General features: G+C 45.0%; 1 long non-coding RNA gene across 2 annotated transcripts; it reads left to right on the forward strand.

Annotated features, from left to right (window-relative positions):
* The first annotated feature begins 1567 nt into the window (after nt 1–1567).
* Nucleotides 1568–15737, forward strand: LOC144369982 (uncharacterized). 2 transcript variants are annotated; one of them, XR_013429866.1, is made up of 3 exons: nt 1591–12889; nt 13116–15346; nt 15550–15737. It is a non-coding gene; the product is annotated as an uncharacterized LOC144369982 (long non-coding RNA). The 2 variants fall into 2 exon arrangements; XR_013429865.1 differs by having other exon boundaries at nt 1568–12889; nt 13116–15737.
* The last annotated feature ends 229 nt before the right edge of the window (nt 15738–15966 follow it).

A 15966-nucleotide genomic window follows, 5' to 3' on the forward strand; every position in this document is an offset into this window, starting at 1 on the left:
AAAAGCCAACTTTGGTTTCCTTGATCTTCTTTGGTGTTTTTCCATTCTCTAGTTCATTTATTTTCATGTTAGCCTTAATTATTACTTTGCTATTCTTGATCTGCTTAATGTTTCAGGTTTAGTTGGCTCTTCTTTTCCTGTTTCCTTAAGATATAAAGTTAAATTTGCTGACTTGAGGTCTTTCTTTTTTAGTGGAGGCGTGTGCATGTATAACTGTCTTAATTTTTTTTTTTTGTACCAGGGATTAACTCAGGGGCACTTCACCACTGAGTCACATCCCCAGCCCTATTTTGTATTTTATTTAGAAACAGGGTCTCACTGAGTTGCGTAGAGCCTTGCTTTTACTGAGGCTGGCTTTGAACTCACTATCCTCCTGCCTCAGCCTCCAAACCACTGGGATTCTGTCTGCATTCTTAGCACTGCCTTGGCTGTATCCCTTTAAGTTCTGGTGTGTGGCCTTTGTTTTCATTCACCTACGCTTCTTTCTAATGTTCCTTTTGACTTATTATTTTACCCATGGGAAGTTGAAAATGTGTGGCCTAATTTCTGCACATCTGTGAGTTCTCCAAATTCCCTTCTGCTGTTTATTTCTGGTTTGATTCCATTGCAGTTGGTCACATGCTTTGAGCATTAGATCCCTTTTAAAGGCATGAGGCTCGTTCTAGGGCATATGGACGACGTGCTGTGGTCTGTGCTGGACGACGTTCCACCTGCAGGAAGGACCAGGTTCTGTGGACTGATCTTGTGTGAATAGACACAGTGTGAAGGCTTCTGCACCCCTGTGCTGGGTCTTCTGCACCTTTTTTTTAACCTTCTGCTGAGGTGTTCTGCTCATAATTGAAATTGGGATATGGAAGTCTCCTACTGTTACTGTTGAGTCAGCTATTTCTCTCCTCATTTCTGTCAGTTTTGCTTTTTACCTTCAGGGGTTTTATTTTTGGTGCACATGTGTTTATAATTCTTATGCCATCCTGATAGACACCTCTGTCACTATAAAATGCCCTCTTTGTCTTCAACAACAACAGTTTTTATCTTAAAGTTGATGCTAGTATAGCCACTTTTTTGGGTATAATTAAGAATTAACAGATCATACAATTAACCCACATGCAGCCCAGCATCCATTGGTTCTGAGTTCAGTCTGTACACATGTACTTGTGTGGTCTTCATCACGGTCAGTTATGGAACAGCCTCAGGACTCCCAGAAGAAAACCCATTCTTATTGGCCATCCATCCGCCAGCTTGTATAGCCACCCATGCATTTTTGTCTAGACAGTGATATAAATGCAGCCATCTGCAATCTTTTTGTGTGTGCAGGGAGTTGAACCAGGGCCTTGAGGAGGCTGGGCCAGTGCTCAACCCCTGAGGTATCTACCAGCCCCTTTCTTAACCCCTTTCTTATTTTCAGACACAGGCATGTTAAGATGCCCAGGCTGGTCTTGAACTTGGCAATGCTCTTGCCTCAGCCTCCCAAGTAGATAGGATTACAGGTGTGCGCCAACTGCCAGCTTTGTTTGTTTTTAGTCTGGCTTCTTTCACTTAACCTAATGATTTCAAGATTCATCAACACTGTAGGAAGTATCAGAAGTTCATTCCTTCCTTTCTTTTTTAATTTATTGATATGGGAGTTTGAACCCAGAAGCACTTAATCTCTGAGCCACCTCCCCAGACCTTTTTAAAAAAATTTTGAGACAGGGTCTCACTGAGTTGCTTAGGCCCTTGCTAAATTGCTGAGGCTGGCTTTGAGCTCACGATCCTCCTGCCTCAGCCTCCCAAGCTGCTGAGATTACAGGCGTGTGCCACCGTGCCTGGCTCATTATTTATTTTTAATGTTGTAAAAAACATGTGCCATCAAATTTATCTTCTTCATTATTTTAAGCCTATAGTATAACAGTGTGTATTCATATTATTGTGAAACAGATCTCTGGAACTTTTTTTCATCTTGCAAAACAAAACTTTTACCCATGAATAGCAGCTCCCCTCTCTCCCCAGTCCTCAGCAACCACCATTCTGCTCTGAGAGTTCAGAATCCTTGTGTAAGTGGCACCCTGCGGCTCTTGTCTTAGTGGCTGACTTATTTCACTTAGCATAATTTCCTCAAGGACATAGAACAGGATTTCCTTCTTTCAAAAGCCTAAAGGAGATTACTAATGTGTGCATAGCACGTTTTCTTTATCCATTTATCCCTGGTGGACAGTGGCTTGTCCCCTGACCTGGCTGTCATGCATGACACTGCAGGTGGACCTGGGGTGCAACGTCTCCTCAGGGTTCTATTTTCAGATCTGTTGGATCTATGCAATGATGGTGGGCTTGCTAGATTATATTGTAATTCTATTTTTAATTTGTTGAGGCATCTTTCCTAGTGGCTGTGCCATTTTATATTCCCACCAGCAATACACTGAGTTTTGATTCCCCACACCCTCCCTAACACCTGCTATTTTCTGTTTCCGCTTTGTTTTCTTTGGCCCTCCTAACAGCTGTGAGATGGTATCTCATCGTGGTTTTGATTTGCACTTCCTGATGATTAACCCTGTGGACCAGCTCTTTCCATGCTTGTTGGCCGTTCATGTCTTCTCTGAGAAACTGTCTATTCAAGGCTTTAGCCCATTGCTTTCAACAAGTTATTTGTTTTGTTGTGGTTGTGTTTCTTTAAATGCTCTGGCTCTCTAGCCCTTATCAGACGGGTGGTGTGCAAACATTCTCTCCCGCTCCATAAGTTGCATCTCACTCTATTGATTGTTCCTATAGCTGTTTGTAATTCTTATTAAATTTTTATTTCTTTAAGTTTATCTGAACTTGGAATTTGTTGAGCTTCTTCAATAAGAAAATTAATATTTTTCATCAAATTTGTGGACTGTTCAGCCATTATTTTTTGAATATTCTTGCTGACCCCTTTCTTCCCCTCTCTTTCTGTCCTATGGGCACATATTGGTACATTAGATGGGCCCCAGGAACCTCGGAGGCTCTGTTTACTGGCCTTCTTTTGCTATTTTCCTGTTCCTCAGACTAGATTGTCTCAATTCACATTTCAGAGTTTTCAGATGCTCTTTTAAACTAGCGTAAATCTGCTTTTGATCCCCGCTGGTGAATTTGTCATTGCAGTTATTTTGCTTTTAAATCCAGAATTTATATTTGGTTCTCTTTTATCAATTTCTATTTCTTTACTGATTGTGGTAGGCAGAATAAGGGCCCCTAAATATGCTCACACCTTAACCTCTGGAATTTATGAAGAAGTTACCTATAAATTACTTTGTAGATGGAGCTTAAGGATCTTGAGATGGGAAGGTCATCCGGGATCATCCTGGTGGACACATTGTAACGGAGGGTCCTTATGTGGAGGGAGGAAGTGTGGTGACAGGAGGTGAGGAAAATGGGGACGGGGAGAGGAGAGGAAGAGAGATTCTTCCCTTCAGAAGCTGGAAGAAAGAGGATTCCCTGGTACCTCCAGGAAGCACCCAGCCCTGCTCCCCATGATGGACTTCTGGTGTCTATAGCTATAAAAATCATATTCTTGCACCTATATTTTATGGGTACACAAATAGAGGTCTGTATTTAAGCCACTGAACTTGTGATAATGTTATAGCAGCAGCTGGAAACTAAGACATTTGTATTCTTTTTTAGGTGAGATTCGTTCTGTATTTTTATATCTTTATTTCTTTTTTCTTTATTTTTTCAGTGTACTTAAACTAGCTGATTTCATATTTTTGTCTAATAAATTCAAAGTCAGGGCTTCTTCAGGAACAGTTTTTATTGACTCTCCCTGCCTGCCCCCCACCCCCTTTCTGTTTCTTTGACATCCTTTTAAGTTTGGGGGATTTTTGTTTTTTTATTTTATTTTTTGCCTCCCAGGCATTTCTCGGTGAGGCAGCTTTGGTGTTCAGCACTGGTCAGTATGCACCCCGGGGAGAGGGGAGTCTGCACTGAGTGAGTTGTGAGTCCAACCGAGGAGAGGCAAACTGCAAGGACAGAGCTTTTTAGAGCTGCCAGACAGGTCAGATGGTGACTCCTTGGGGCTGGAGATCTGGGGGCGCCAACCCCAGTCTGCCTCCCTCCTCCAGTGGTGGCCTGGCTACTGGTTTTCTACAGCTGTCATTTGGCCTCCAGATTCTCCAGCTTCAAGGTCGGTATCTGTGGGGCTAAGAAGGGGGATGGGAGTGGGAGTCCACAAAGCTGTCCTTCTTGGGCTCGTGCCGTTTTTTTCTTGGATGAGCCTTCCCCAGGCTCTGGGAAGCCTGTGGCTAACTTCCAGAGTTCTGAAGAACCTGACTTTGGCGGGGTCAGCTGTCCTTCTTTTTTTTTTTCATATTAATTTTTCAGTTTTCGGTGGATACAACATCTTTTTATTTTATTTTTATGTGGTACTGAGGATAGAACCCAGCATCCCGTGCATGCCAGGCGAGCACATTACCGCTTGAGCCACATCCCCAGCCCATCCGTCCTTCTTACTGCTGGTGGAAGAGCAGGTTCTCCAGGGTCCTTGCTCTGCCTCACTAGAAACATGTTTGATATGGGAAAAGTGTGTTTCTCATAACACTTGATGACTCTGTACTGTGGAAAGGGAACAATCACAATGCAGCCCATCTGAATGTTCTGGGAACACAGAGGAGACCTGTCTGAAAGCCTGTTTCTAAGACCTGTTGACTATGCCAGTTTCTTCACTCCACATGCAGGGGGGTTCAATATTCAGCTATGACCTGAACGCATCCCTCAATCCTCAGTGCAATGATGTTAGGAGGCGGGGCCTGTGGGGAGGTGTTTAGGTGGCGAGGGTGGAGCCCTTGTAGATTAGCGCCACCACAAAGAGCTTGCCAAGTTGAATTCATTGTCCCTTGCCATCCTGCCTTCCTCTGTGTGAGGACACAGCCAGAGGCCCATACCAGGTCCTGGGACTTAGATTTCCTTCTCAGTCCCCACAACTCTGAGGAAGTGCGTTTCTGTTCTTCATAAGTCATGCAGTCTCAGGTATGCTGTTTAGCAACACAAAACAGACTAAGACACACCCCAGAATGAAGCCTATCTCTGCAATAAGTGGAAGCCCTGTCCAAGAAATACTGTTGCATCTGGGGCTTTCCCCTGGTGACCTCCATGCTGGAGATGCAACCAGTCTCACGTCCCCTTTCCTCTGGGCCTTTGTTACCTTCTCTCCGTATTCTTCTGTGTTTCTCTGGATCATCACCTCACTTGTACTGGTAAGGTCTTCTTGACAAAGGTCACTTGGTTCCCCTGAGCTTTCCTCATGTCCTGTCTTGTTTGAGTAGCTAACTTATCAACCCACTTAGACAGCAACTTGTCTCAGACTCTTTGAAGGATTAAAACCAAGCACAGGGTCACTCACTTTGTGCAATAATTAATAGCACCCAGTTGGCAACATGGGTAACCGGAGAGCTGGAGAGGTGCTCTCTGTGAGTGGAGCCACCTGCCGTAAGCAGTTTGGGGCCACATGAGTTAGGGGTTCTCTTGGGTCAGAAAGCCCTCAGATTGCACAAGACTCTAGCATGTTCACCAGATTGGCAACAGCAACTGATTCAGAGCAACTTGGCTCAAATCAAGGGCTGATTTTACTTGAAGCCACAGAAGAAGAAAGCCCTGTGTGTCCTCAGCTGCCCCTTTACTGCATGGCCATTGGCAGAGTTCTCCCGGCTTCTCAGTGGCATGGGAAAGGAAGACTGTTCCCCCACAAGGCTGAGCTGTTGCTCAAGCCATGCGGAGGCTGTCTGGGGTCAGAGTCAGCCTCTGAGGCTCCTTCCTTCTTTGATGCTGGTTCTTTAACCCACTTGACTCCTTCATAGGCTCCAAGACTGGGCCTCTTGTTGCTTCTGGAAGCCAAAGCCCCACTCCTGGGCCCAGGGACTTGGACAGCCACCAACCTACAGATCCTTCTTCCTTTTCCTTCTTTCCCAACTATATTTTGCTGTACTGGCTTTCATTCTGTCAGCAATGTCTCTTTGGAACATCAGTGATAATTCCTATTTCTGTGCTGGCTGATGCTTTTAACTAATGAAACACAACGTATTTCCCAATACCCTTTATTTTGGGAAAGGCAGGAACCCTCAGGGCCAGGAGAGGGGATTTAGAGGGACACTAACATTTATTGAGCAGCTACTATGAGCCAGACACTGTAAGAAGCATATTCAAGATTTAGTTTCATTTTAGGTATATAACAGCTTCCTTTTTAGTTTTAATTTTTTTAAATTGTGGTGAGATACACATGACAAAACTCTATCTTCTTATCCAATTTTAAATGTATGGTTCAATTGTGCTAAATACACTCATGATGTGGTGCAGGCGGCACCACCATCCATCCCTGTGACTCTTCATCTTGCAAAACTGAAACACGATGATACAATGAACTCTTCCCTCTGCTCTCTCTGCCGCTGGTGACACCAGTTTACTCTGTCTCCATGCCTTGGGCTACTCTCTGTACCTCAAATAATGGGATCGTATTGTAATTGGCTTATTTCACTGAGTATGTGATGTTCATCCTCGTAGCAAGTGTCTGGATTTTGTTCCCTTGTAAGACAGAATGATATTTCAATGTATGTATATACTGCCTTTTGTGTATGGCTTCATGCCTTGATGAATTTTTGGGTTGTTTCCAAATGTCCATTTAGCCTTATTGTGAATAACTGAATATTTGTCCACGCCATGAGCATGGGTGGACAAATATCTGTTCAGTTCTCTGTGTTTTGTTCTTTTGGGGACATACCCACAAGTGGAATTGCTGAATCATATGACAGTTTTTAATTGAATCGGGAACTGCTGTGTTATTTCTCATAGCAGCTGAACCATCTCACATCCCTACCAACAGTGTGTTTTATCTGCATCTTGCCAACACTTACAGTTTTCTGTTGTTTTGTGTTTGCAGAGCTATCTTGTGGGTGTGAGGCCCTATCCCTTTGTGGGTTTGATTTGCATTTCCTGATCATTATCCATCATGATTAGGGAAACCTCTTCTCACATGCAATGGTCATTTGTTTACAGGAATTTTTAAAGTGATATATTGTTCTCTTTTTAACAGGTGAAATCTAGGACAAGGAAGGTTAAGTCATTGATTAAAATCTTATCTCTAATCATTTCCATTGTTGGGACTCAAGCCCAGACCTACCTATCTGGATATGGCAGGAGCACACCTGTTTGGGGACTAGGAGATGGAGGAAGTGATCAGAGTGGCAGTGGCTCAGCACCTCCAGGGTTAGGGCTGGAGCACCTCCAGGGCTGCGGGTAGGAGTATCTCCAGGACTGGGTGATGGAGCACCTCCAGGGCTGAGGAAGGAGTATCTCCAGCTCTGGGGGATGGAGTACCTCTAGGGCTGGGGCTGGAGCACCTCCAGGCTGGGGCTAGGAGTCTTTGAGAGTTGAGAACTGGGAGCACACACAGAGTTGGGAACTGAGACCACACCTAGCAGAGGAGCTAGAGCAGTTCCAACCCCCTGTGCAGTGCTGTGGGTTGTGTGGAGCCCAGGAGAGAAGCAGGCTGTGTCCCTGGGATCCAGCCCCAGGGAAGCTGGCCATAGGCCACAGGGAATTCTGCTGCTCTGGCCTGGCTGGGCCACCAACCCTTCTGCAGCACAGTGAGTCCTAGGTTTATTCCCTGGACTGCACAGTACAGGTTTTGTTTTTGTAGTTGGTTTTGCCTCCTTGGCTGACTGTATGTCCTGAGGACACAGTGGCCCAGGGCTGTGATTATGATCTGGTGTGAACTGCTCAGCAGGTAGTCCCTGGTCACAGAACTTAACTACAGCACAGGCCAGAACAAATAACAGAGATGGTTTAGGCTGGAAATAGTTTCAGGAGAGGAATGTTTTTCTAAGTCAAACTTTCTACCAATTCTATGGAACCTTCTTCAATATAATATAGTCCATGACTGTTTTGAGTCAATAGATGTTTGAAATGTTTGAGTAGAGAAGCTGCAGCAATGCAAGCCTTTTTCAGGACTTTTGGGATGTTTTCCCTACTACCATAGGAGAGAGAAATATTTTATGTGCCTAGACCAATGGAAAATAAATAGTACATATGCATGGATCTGTCTCCTTAGCCTCCGGGGAATACTCCTTCAACATGCAGCTCCTTGAGTCTTCAGAGGCAGGAGATACTCAAGCCATTTACTTGGGTGCAGTTCAGTTAACCAGTGGAGACTGTGCATGTTGAAGCTTTATTCCTTGGAGCTCTGAAAATGGATCTTTAATGCAGAGACAGGCAGATTCACCTGAGCTTCAGATAGGAGAGTTTTTTTGCAATGATTATTTCTAAGGGCCAGGAAGGATGGCCCATTGTCCTCCCACCACAGAACACACAGCCTCCTGTGCACTGCACTGTGGGCGAGGCTGACTGCTCAGGGTCAGTCTGGTAAATAAAGCCATGGGAAGAGTGGGCTGAACAGGAGCCCAAAATTGGTCTCACCAAAGAGCCCAGGAACTGGACAGGAGCAGCAAGGGGTAAGCAGACAGCCAAACAGAATTCTTTGGCCACCAATGAGATCGGGGATTACTGCATCTAAGGGTGGCATGGTTCATCCAACTCTCAGGGAAAAGAAAAGGGGTTGGTAGAGCATCACCTAGGGCTGCTCCCTCAGGCTGAATTTCCTGGGTAGCACTGACGGTTTGGGAAGAGTCCTGCTGCATGACCAACTCTGGAGTTCTGTTAATCAAGAGAGAGCAAGGGTGGGTGTGGACTCCAGCTGAGGGTCTGAGCACCACATCCACTTCTCAGCTTGGGTGGGGCTGCAGAATCTGCAGCCAAGGCCACCGGTGACTTCTTTGTTGTGACTTGCTTCCCTTTTCTGTGGGGCTGTGTTTGTCCTCCTCCCTTGGCCTCTGAGAGGCCACCCTGTCCTCATTCTCCTCCATTCTCTCTCCCATCTCCTCCATGTGCAGCAGATGCAGGGACCCTCGATGTGCTGGCCTGGGCCTCTGCTTCCATGCATTTCTTGCAGGGTCCCATTATACAGAGCCTGAGACTTGATTTCAACTGCTTCCTTCAGCCAGGCACCTGTCTCAGCCTCCCTTTCCAGGCTCTGTCTCAGGGCCCTCCGAGGGCAGCTGACAGGTCTTGCTTCTGCTTCCCTGTTCTGGCGTCCTCCAGGTTTGCGCGCTCTGCCATTCTGTTATCAGGGTGCACTGGTCTTCTGCTAGCCTGGAGATGCCCAGGGAAATAGAATGTGAGCCACACACATCATGTAAGATTTTCTAGTGGCCATATCTAAAAAGTAGAAAGACTTAGGTACATTGAACTTGAGTATTTCCATATCATGTTTTATTCCATCCAGTGTATTCCTAGTCATGTCATTTAAACATTGCTCCTTTTAAGCCTGGGCCTCGGACAGGAGCCTCTTTCCATGCTGCTTACTTTGCCTGAGATTTTCTTTTCTTTTTTTTTTTTTTCCTAAATCTAATTAATTCCTATGCAGTCTTCAAACTTCCTCTCTGGGCAGGTTCTGCGGTGGTGGGGTCTTGCACAGTCATTGTCTTGGCCAGCTGTGCTAGTCAGCCCTGGCCTGTCTTCCCCTGTTCTGCCCAGCTCTGTTAGTAAAGAGGCTTCACCTGGTGACCTTTCCAGCTGGGAGGCACCAGCAGGTGGGGGAAGACAGGAGAGAGGCGCTGGCCTTGGTGATTCTGGGACTCCCTCCCTGCCCTGGTCTAGCCTTTGTTCTGACCCACTGGGGTCCTGGCACACTACCCTCTGTGTCTCTAGCACGTGGCTCCCCCAAGCTGAGGCCACACTTGGGCTCCTCTGGCCCTGCAGGCCTGGGTGGTGATGGCTCCTGTGGTTGCAGGTTCTGGCCGCCTCCTGTTCAGCGGTCCCCCTCCTCCCTGGCTCTTCAGTGCATACTTCGGCACAGAACTCTGCTTTCATTGGGAGTTCGAGCAGAACATGAGGCCTGTGCCCATTTCCCTCCCCAACTCCCACAGCTTGGGAACTGCTCCTTTATTACACTTGGGTTACTTAATTATCCTTCTGGGCTTATTGCTTTTTGCTTCCCTGGGCTATAAACTCCCTGTGTTAGTTGCTTTTTCACTGCTGTGACTAAAAGACCTGACAAGTACAATTAGAGGAGGAAGAGTTTATTTGGGGGCTCACGGTTTCAGAGGTTTCAGTCCATATACAGCAGGCTCCATTCCTTGGAGCTTGAGGTGAGGCTGAACATCATGATGGAAGAGTGTGGTGGAGGGAAGGGCTCCAGATGTGATACCAGGAAACAGAAAGAGAGGGCCTTCCCCCACCACGCACAAAATGACCCACCTCCTCCAGCCACAGACTGCCCAGTTAATCCCTATTAGGGGACTAATTCACTGATTAGGTTAACGCTCCCATAATCCAATCATTTCACCTCCAACTCTTCTTGCCTTGTCTCACATGTGAGCTTTGGGGGGACACTCCACATCTAAATCATACAGTGCCTGAGGCCAGAATGGGTCACACCTTCTGGTGGCTCATGAAACCCAGCCCTGAGCTGGGCAGCAGGAGGAGCCCGGTGAGGAGTCCTACCATGGCATTCATGCACAAGGACAGAGATTGACATAGTGGCTTAACTCACAGACACCTGTGACGTTACATGAAATGTCTGTGCCATGGTTTGGGTGTTAAAGTGTCTTTCCACTGGTAAAGGCTTGGTCCTCACAGGCTGCTATTGGAGGTGTTGGGATCCTCTCTGGAAATACATGCCCTTAAGTCCTGAGCAAGAGATACTGAACAATTATTGCGCCCTACAATGAATTGGGCTTTAGCTCTGCTCGGAATCATTTAAAGTTCACCAAGAGCTAATTTCAAAATATAAATTTTTATTATATTCCTCATTGTTAGTAACTCTATTAAAGTCAAAAATTAAATCACACACTAGTAAGAATTCATTTTCTATTCACCATAGTCCCTCTTCAACTCATTAATGTTGGACTTAACACAGCAAGTAGATAGATGACTTTTGTCAAAATTCATAACCAACTAAACATAGTAAATGTTTTCTTACTATTTAAATACTTGTACTATTTTCTATAACTTAAAACTAATGATATTATGACTTACGCCATCCTTTCTGGAGCTTGAGGTGAGGCTGAACGTCATGATGGAAGAGTGTGGTGGAGGGACCCCATATGCACACACAAGATCTTACAAAATATTTAAAATGTTTTTCTTCATTGTAATACTGAGAGTGTTACTGCTGCTGAGCATGATTTAGTAAGTTAAATCAAATTTCAAAAGATAGAATTTAAACCAGTCATCGTGGAAAGGTTGAAAACCCTGACATAGGAAGGTACATTTCTCAGCTATAGAGTTTATAACCATGCAGCTTCACGAGCTTTTCAGGTAAGTTAAAATTATGAAGAGACTTCTATGAACCCATCATCTCTCAGGTCCACTTTTAATGTACTTTACAGTGTGGACTGGAAAGTCCACCTGTGTAACTAGATTAATTATACTAACTATAATGGTCAGCTACCTATGTTAATCCCATGACACATGTTAACTGTCTAAAAGTATCTTTTTAGAAAAAGATACCATATAGAAACCTAAACCAATCATGCTGGTCCTTGGAGATTAAGACTATATTTAAATATTTGGACAATTGTCAAATTAGAAAGATTATTGAAATAGATTTTTCCTATACAGGCCAGTTGTTTACATAAAATATTTACCAATGTATTATTGCCTTAATCATTCTACAATAGAAATCGATGCAGTCCCTAAATGGATGGATTGTATAAATACCTTGCCAGTACAGCATAAGATGTCTAGAAATAGTGGGTATATTTTAGACTGGTCTCCTAGGATTGACAAAAACCAATTATGCAAGGGTGCTGCCATGACCCTGGAGGATTTGTTAGTAACATCTTGACCTTCAACAAAGGTGGCATCCAGAAAGATGTTTGGTGTTTGATTATAGCCTCAGAATTTTTACATTTTACTGACAAGGCTTTACCTGACTTTGTAGGCAGAAATTGTAAGGAAGGTACTTGTTATGGCCTGGGAGCCTATGTTCAATCTCCTTATGTTTTAATCACTGGAGATGTGAAAGTCAAAGGAAAAGATGATAAATATCTTGTAGCCTGTAATAAATGTAATTTAACTAATTGTATCACCAGATATAATAGAGGGAAAGGAATACTGATACTTCATCAGACCTCTTTTGCCTTATTGCCAGCAAATATCTCAGAGCCATGATATGCTGATGCTGGTTTTCAAATCTTATAACAAATACATGCCCAGCTGACTAGACCTAAACGAGCTCTTAAACTGTAATACTTGAAGTGGCTGCCTTAGTTTCATTTATTGCTTCCATGGTCACAGCTTTGGTGGCCATATCTCAAGATATTCAGCATGCAGATTTTCTTAATAATTTGGCTCAGAACACTTCAAAAGCTCTTTGTAATTAGATAAATACTGATGAAAGGATTAAACTAAGCTGAATGCCTTAGAAGCTACTGTCATAAATATTGGTAATAGGCTTTCAGCTTTAAGGTTCAAGGAAAGGCTCAAATGTCATGCTGATTATAAATATGTGTGTGTTACTGATGCCAAATACAGGTTAAAAGGTTAAAAACCTTTAGGTATTAGGTATTTGGCAGAACAATAATAACAGCTTGGATCTTTTGGAGTCACATCATCATATTCAAGATAGTCAAAAAAGTAAGATTGATTTTGAGGACCCTACCTCTTTAGCTGATCAAATACTTCGAGAGTTAAGTGATTTTAATTCTGGAAACACACTAAAACATTCTGCATGGTATATTATTGGACTGTTCTCTTTGCTTTTAATCCTCTCTTGTAACCTAGGATGTCGTGCCTTCAGAACAAGAATTAGGGATCTCCAGATAGTGACTCATCACCTACTTTTTTCAAAGAAAGAAGGCGGAATATGACCGGAGCCACTCTGGAAATACACATCCTTAAGTCCCGAGTAAGAGATACCGAACAATTATCGCGCTCCACAATAACCTGGGCTTTACCTCCGCTGGGATCATGAGGCGTGGCTCTAGGAGAAGGCATCACCCACTGGGGTTAAGTTACACTCACCTGTCCCTTTGTAATCCTACCCCTTGCCCTTTTTCGGATAGAATGTTCTAAGAAACAGCATCCCCCAATAAAAGCCAACTCCAGAACATGCACTCCTTCTCTCTCATCAGCCTGTGGTGACTTTCTCTTGCCCCACTTGTGGGAGCCTGAGGCCGGGAGCTGGGGAAGCCGTCCTGAAGCTTATAAAAAGGTATTCCGTGGCTGTGTGGTCTTTTCATGTCACCCCAGATTCAGATTCACATGAGTGACTTTGGTTCAGTTGCTCCCACTGGCTGGGGGCAGCAGTGGGGTCTCGGGGGAGGTCCTGAGGTCATTGGAGGTGTGCCCTTGAACTACTGTGGGACCTTGGTCCCTTCCTCTCTCTCTCTCTCCCCACTTGCTGGGGGTGAGGTAAGTGCTTTCACTCTGCCACGTTGTCCTCTGCTTGGGCTCAAAGCAGTGAGGCCAACTGAGCATGGACTGGAATCTCTAAAACTGTGAACCCACACACGCCTTTTCTCTTTATAAGTCAATAATCTCCCATTTTGTTACAGTGATGGACAGCTAACATGATCTATGAGAAAAACTTTAGGAAGCGATTCCCCAAGTTTGTTTTAAAAAACACAGGCTTTGGGAATTTGACCGGACCCTCCTGCATGCCGAGCACACATTCCACCACCCCTCTACACCCTGGCCTGCAAGACCAAATTTTAATACAAGGAGACATTTTCTAAACATTGTTCCTTCCTTATTTGATCTGAAAATAACCTCCTCAGTGAGTACTATTTTCTGAAAATAGAAATTCATGTCAAGATGCTACATTTTTGTGTGTGTGTGTGTGTGTGATGTAGGTCTTTTTGCTCCACAAAAGAGCCATAAACTCAAATGGCAAAGGTCATGCCATTTTAACTTCTATCTGCTTGAATAAGAAACTATTCATACCTGCAGATTGCCACAGTGGCTTCTTAGAGACACACAACTTTCCATTTAAAACTGATTGCTCAGAATAACACAAATTGAAAAAAAAAATGAAGGAGAAGAAGAAGGTCCCAAATTTAGATTCCCAATCCATCCCCTCTTAATTTTTATTTATTAGAAATTATTTGATTTTTTTCACAAACAACTTTAGCATTAGACTTAAAGAATCCTAGAATTGCCACTTCCTAGCCACGTGGCCTTGGGCACATGACTTAATTACATGAGTTTCAGCTTCCACACCTATGAAATGAAATGGGGATTGTAACACCCTCCCTGTGTAGGTAAGGATGTGGGTCTTTGGTCTCTGGCCAGTACTCAGGATGAAGTTAGCCAACTTTGGCAGATTAGATTGGGAACTAATGACCATCAGATTCTGAAGCTCCTTCCTTCAGAGGTTCTCCAGCAGCTTGGAGGATACCCTGGCATCTGAATCTGTACCATCTGCTTGTGTAGCTGATGCCCATCGTTCATCTGCTGCATGGTAGGAAATGCTTCCATGGATTCTATGTCTTTGGGGGTAAGTTCATCACAACCTGTCTTGTCCTCCCAGGGTCTGCTCATCAGGTGTGCTACCTAACAGGGTTGAGATTGGCAAACTCAACTTTTCCTGTCTTCCAAGACCAGCATCTTGACAGCCACTGCTCTCTTGTTTAAACAAGGATAGTTAGAATCTGATCTCAGGTCTCCAAGTCACTGAAGCCTACAGTCGGGACTCAAAGCTCTGTGGAGTGAATCCGTTGGCCATTTTCATTGTGAGCTACTCCTCTTGTAAGAAGAAAGGCCTGGTTCCCCAGACCCGGGGAGGTGGGGGTGCTACCCCTGCTCATTTAAATCTGACTGATCTCTAATAACTGGATCAAGATCCACATTCTTCACCACTAGAATAAAAGATAGCTCAAGTAGTCAGGTGGTGGTAGAGCACCAATTTAGGGATGCAGAAAAGGGTGACCCACATGCCACAGGTAAGAAGATGTTCCTTCCTCCTTTCCTCGCTCCTTTCCTCCCTCCTTCACCCCTCTGTTTCTTCCTTCCTTCCTTGTTTCCTCCCACTTTCTCGATTTTGGGGTAGAATCCAAGGCCCCACATGTGCTCATCACATGCTCTTCCACTGAGCCACACCCTCAGGCCCCTCTGCACAGAATGCAGGCCTTCTCTGGATTACCAACCCCACAACTGAAGGGAGGAACCTGGTTTCAGGAGAGTGCTACATAGTTTCCAGTGGAATCTCTCATGTCCATTTGCCACACAGCCAAGTCACACCAAATGCAGGCCATCTGGCTATTCGTCTGACCCTGCCTAACACTGAACTACTCCCCCAGCCCCAGCTCTGGGCTTCTTAGTGACCAGTGCCTTGAGATGTCTGAGGGCTGTTCTCGCTTTATAGGTAAGTGGGCACTTTAAAGCATGGAGCAAAACAGCCTTGTGGGTTGGGCTCCTCTACTCCATGCTGTGGGTCCCCACCTGTGGCACTGGGACTCAGCTCCCCACCCTGGCTTTGGCACTGTCCTCTTGTGATCCCCAGTGGCAGCCTGTTCGCGAGGGACTATGCTCATTCACAGCATGGCCTTGCTCTCTCTGTTACCACAGGTCCTGCTGGGTGCTGCTGAACTGGATTCAGCCTTCTGCCTACATCCGAAACAGCATCCCCCAATAAAAGCCAACTCCAGAACATGCACTCCCTCTCTCTCATCAGCCTGTGGTGACTTTCTCTTGCCCCACTTGTGGGAGCCTGAGGCCGGGAGCTGGGGAAGCCGTCCTGAAGCTTATAAAAAGTATTCTGTGTCTGTGTGGTCTTTTCATGTCACCCCAGATTCAGATTCACACGAGTGACTTTGGTTCAATTGCTCGCACTGGCTGGGGGCAGCAGTGGGGTCTCGGGGGAGGTCCTGAGGTCATTGGAGGTGTGCCCTTGAACGTACTGTGGGACCTTGGTCCCTTCCTCTCTCTCTCTCTCTCCCCACTTGCTGGGGGTGAGGTAAGTAAATAAATAAGTAAATGATATAA

Source organism: Ictidomys tridecemlineatus, chromosome 13, assembly GCF_052094955.1.
Source record: "Ictidomys tridecemlineatus isolate mIctTri1 chromosome 13, mIctTri1.hap1, whole genome shotgun sequence".
Lineage (NCBI taxonomy): Eukaryota > Metazoa > Chordata > Mammalia > Rodentia > Sciuridae > Ictidomys > Ictidomys tridecemlineatus.